Genomic DNA, 4,821 nt, shown 5'->3' on the forward strand with positions numbered 1-4,821 from the left:
AGCTGTCCTGGAACTCACTATGTAGACCAGGCTGGCCTTGAACTCACAGAGATCTGCCTGCCTCTGCCTCCAAAGTGCTGGGATTAAAGGTGTGTGCCACCATGCCCGGCTGAATGATTTTTTTTTACAATCAAGGTATGGCTCACCAGAAAGTACGTACACATGCAGCTCACTGGTGAGCACCCTGGTCAGAGGTGACAGCATGCCCAGCACCCGACAGGCTCCCTCATGACCCTAGTCAGCCCGAGAGGAGGCCATCTCCTGACTTCCTCACTGTGTTCATACTGAGTGTCCTGTGCATAGAATCACACAATCTTAGCTTTGGACTCTGTCCTTTGCATGCCAGATCTGTGGACATCAACCACGTGGTTGTGTGTCTCTGGAATTCATTCAAGCTTTTTTGTTGTTGTCATGATATCTGATACTCTTTATAGTACTCCAACTTTTTTAAAGTTTCATAGACTATCTTGGACACATAAAATCACCTAGAGATTAATGTATACCCAACTCGTTAAAAGCAACCCCCTTCCCACATGCCTCTGCCCATCTCTACCCAAGCCCAGCAGATCTGTTCCTGATTGATGTGTTCTGAATCCTTCCCAGGCCTGCCAGAGAATTTTGGCTCCCTAAGTCTTTTGGGGATGCGGAACATTACTGTGCTGTTGAGATCACGAGAGTTGGAGTAAAGTTGGGAAAGATAGGCTAGTTGGCAAGTGGCAGGGAAAGTTAGAGGGAGAAAAGCATGCAGGAGGGACCAGCAGCCTTGTGAAAGTGTCCTGGGGTGCCAGGGAGGCTCCCTGGCTCCTGTCTGGCCGTGGACTCATCAGGAACACAACCTGCTCCTCTCTGGCCTCATTTCCTGGCTCCAGCTCTTGGTCAAGACGGCCCCGCCAGGGACTCTGGAGTAAAACATCCTCCCTTGGAAATGCTCTGTGTCTCCAACCTCGTAATCGGAGGAAAGTGGGAGTACTCAGTCATAGGCAGGTACTGTGCTAAGCACTCTTGGGTACTAATATAGGAATGCCATCAGAACAGTCCAGGGACATGTACATTGTTTTACAACTTGAGAAACTGAGGCATAGGACAGTGAAGTAAATTCCTCAAGACCACAACTATCGAGTAGTGGAGCTAGGACTAGAACCCCATGAGGCCGGCTGCAGATGCACTGTGACCTGTGCTCCTGTGCTCTCTAGCCTATCTTCTCACAGCACATTCCCTGTAGAGCTCTTCCATACTCCAGCTCCGGGCCATGAGAACTGCCTTTGATGGCACCTGTTGGATCACCAGATCACCTGCCGGATCACCTGCTGAGGAGGAGCCTGCGGTAGTGAGCACTGATAGGGATGAATGCACAGACAAACAAGGAAGGCAGCAAGGCCCTTGAAGAGTGGTAGGAAGCCATCCTGGGAGGGCACAGGCACTGGCCTTGGCCCCAGGCTGTGGAGATCTGACAGTGAGGGTTTAGGCCTCATCTGTACTCAAAGGGTTCCTGGCAATGCCAACACTATTGACAGTTACCTTCCTTACTGAGGAAGTAGGGCCCTGAGAGCCCATTCCTTCCAGGGTCATTGGTGCTACATGGTCAGTAAGTGACATGCCACCAAACACTCTGGCTAGAAGGGGGTGCTGGGCCTCTCCGGTAGCACATCCAAGTTGAGCAAGGCCAAGGATATCTCATGGATTTGCTCATAAGGCCTCATCAGCCCCATGGATCTCTGTGGGGACACAATCAGAGCTGCTTGCTACTGTCCTGCAATTTTTCCCTTGGAGGTGCAAGAGCCGATAGCTGGCCTTGGCCATCTATAGCGATGTTGGCATCTCCATTCAAAGCCATTGCCTTCCCCAGCCCCTTTGCTTTCATGACACCCTTTTGGCCCTGGTTCCAACCCTAACCCATAAGGCAGCTCCTCAAGTGGAAGGTAGGTAGCAGGGCTGGACTTCCTTTCCTGTCCTCAGATCCCACCCCCTCTCAGTGAGGACCCAGCCTTCTGTGAGTGTTTACTGGGTGCCAGAGGCTCTGTGCACTCCAGTTAGTAATCTCACTTTTTTTGTCAAGATCACCTGAAAGGGAGAGATGTGATCCCCCTCATTTTTTTATGGAAGTAAACTGAGGCTCAGAGAGGTCTAGCCAGTTGCCTTAGTGTAGTCAGGACTTGAACCCAAAGCCTGGGTTGCCTCCATTGCCCTCAGTGCTGCTCTGCAGAGGAGAGAAGGCACATGCCAGCTCCCTGGTTGACCCAGTCATACTAGGGATGACCCTCATGGCAGCTGACAGCTGCCTTGTGCTTGCTTTGGGCTGGAACTGTGGTCTGTGCCTCATACTAGTTTCCGAGATTCATCCTCTCTCCAGTGAGGCAGACAGTGCCTTATACCCCCATTTTACAGACAAAATACCCTGAGGTTCAGAGAAGAGTCTATCCAAGTCACTCAGCCATGGTGTGCAGAGGTGGAGCCCTGGCTCTGACGATCCCTGGTGATTCAAAAGCCAGGTGCTGTGTCCAGGCAACAGAGTAGTATTCAGTGCTAAAAACAGTGAGCCATCAAGCTGAGAGACGATAGAGAGGACGGTGTAGTCACCACTGAGTGCAAGAAGCCAGCTGCAAAGGCTCCTGATCCACTGATTCCATGTGATGACATTCTGGAAAAGGCAAAGCCAGGGTGACATTGACAATCAGCAGCTGCCAGAGTGGTGGAGGAAGGATGGTTAGGAGCAGCACAGAGGATTTTTAAGGCAGTGCAAATACAGAATGCAGGCTTAACCCTGATGTCAAGCCTGGCCTGTGGGTGTTTCTGTGTCAGGCTAGCTCGTTGCCTATAGCAAGTGGCCTCTGTCTGGGGGTGCTGATGATGAGGGAGGTTATGGGTGTGTGGGAGCGAGCACATTGGAACTTACTACCTGCCACTCAGTTTTGCTATAACCCTAAAATTGCCTAAAGCATGGCCTGTTTTAGGAGCTGGTAATGTAGCTCAATGGAAGAATGTTGGTCTAGAATGTTCAAGGCCCCAAGTTTGATTCCCCAATAACCTCCAAAGTAATCTTTTAAAATGTTTTAAGAATTATTTTTATGCTGGAGGTGGTGGTCCTTGCTTTTAATCCCAGCACTCAGAAGGCAGAAGCAGGATCTCTGTGAGTTCAAGGCCAGCCTGGTCTACATAGCAAGTTCCAGACCAACTGGGGCTACAGGGAGAACCTATCTCAAAAAGACCAAAAAGAAGAAGAAAAAAATATTTTTATGTGTATGAATGTTTGCCTGCGTGTATGTATGCGCACCACATGTGTGCCTCGTGCCCTTGAAGGCCAGAAGAGGGCATTGGATCCCCTGGAACTGGAGTTACAGTTGTGAACTGCCATGTAGGTACCAGGAACCTAACGTGGGTCCTGTGCAAGAGCAGCCAGTGGTCTTATCCACTGAGCCATCTCTCCAGCCCCTGATAATCTATTTTTAAGAAGAACAGGCCCAAGTTGGGTTCATGCCTTGAATCCCAGCACTCGGGAAGCAGAGGCAGGCAAATCTTTATAAGACGGAAGCCAGCTTGGTCTCCATAGTGAATTCCAGACCAGCTGGGGCTACAGGGAGACCCTGTCTCAAAAAGAACAGGCTCATGATACACATGTTAGTACTGGAGCTGTTGGCAGCCTGTGCTCCTCTGGCACATACAGCAAGGCCGCATAGGATGGCATGGCTCACAGGGGAGGGGGCTTCCCTGGCTGGATTAGCTGAGGCCTGTCTTGGCCAACTCTCCTTCCAGGCCTGCTTTGTGGTGTTATTTGAAACCCAGTCCAGCAGTGTGCGCTACATGGGGGCTAGAGGGAGGCAGTGGGTACCTCAGGTGATGTCCTGGCATCACAGAGCTCTTCCAGGCTAAGGACTGACTGATCCCCTGTGGAGGAGGGAGATAATACTGTGCTCTGTGGTCCCCACTCCCCGGGACAGCATGTCCCAAGGAGGCTGGCCTCACTCCTGCCAGGGCATTGCAAAATTCAGGCTGAGTTAATGTCCTTTGGAAAAGTACATTTTGCTCAAGAGCCAAGTTAAACTGGAGCCTGGGCAGCTGGCATGCTGAAGTCGCAGGCATGACTCACCTATGGGAAGGGCAAGCTGAGCTAGAGGTGGGCTGCAAATGTTCCGTGATCCCAGGCAGTCTCTGTGCCAGGCCCTTTGGCCATCTCCAGGCCCTTTTGGGGGGCGGGGGTAACAACTCCTGTATGTAGACAGCAGGAACCAATGGCTTTGTCAGGGCTCAGATGAGCCTCACTGTTTAGAAAAAAATTGTTGTCTCCAAGGAGTCGTGGATAAAATGAATCACTGCAAAAATTAAATTTTCTTACTGACTTGCATTATTGGCTTAGAGATGGCTTGTCTCTGAGATGAGTCTTGGGTAGAAAAACACTCCAAAAGCCTGGAGATTAGGGGTATCTGGATGTCCTGGAAGAGTTGCAGCGGCTCTCCAGTCCTTGCTTGTGACTTTGAGATTTGGCATACCTTTCTGGACATCAGTTTCTTCCCTTTAAGGTGGGTTTGAGTGGGGCAGTGCATGTCTGTAATCCCAATACTAGGGAGGCTGAGGCAGGAGGATGGGGAGTTCAGGGCCAGCCTGGCTGCATAATGGAGGCAGTGGGAGCTGCATAGAGAGCTCTGCCTCAAAAACAAAAGTAAATAAACAAACAAATGTATGTATGTTTGCATGTCTGGGCTGAATCTACCTCAGTGAATTCCCAGAAGGTACAAATCATGTTCCTAGGCTCATGTTCTTGACAGACATTACTAATTTATCACACACACACACACACACACACACACACACACACACATACACACA

The 4,821-nt window shown here is 50.4% G+C and overlaps 1 protein-coding gene across 1 annotated transcript in view; it reads left to right on the plus strand.

The window, feature by feature from the left end:
- Positions 1-4,821, plus strand: part of Ergic1 (endoplasmic reticulum-golgi intermediate compartment 1) — a 117,129-nt gene that overhangs the window by 33,568 nt on the left and 78,740 nt on the right. The gene's annotated exons all lie outside the window — the stretch shown is intronic.

This window comes from Nannospalax galili, unplaced genomic scaffold (genome assembly GCF_000622305.1).
Source record: "Nannospalax galili isolate Female #2095 unplaced genomic scaffold, S.galili_v1.0 scaffold104, whole genome shotgun sequence".
Taxonomy (NCBI): Eukaryota; Metazoa; Chordata; class Mammalia; order Rodentia; family Spalacidae; genus Nannospalax; species Nannospalax galili.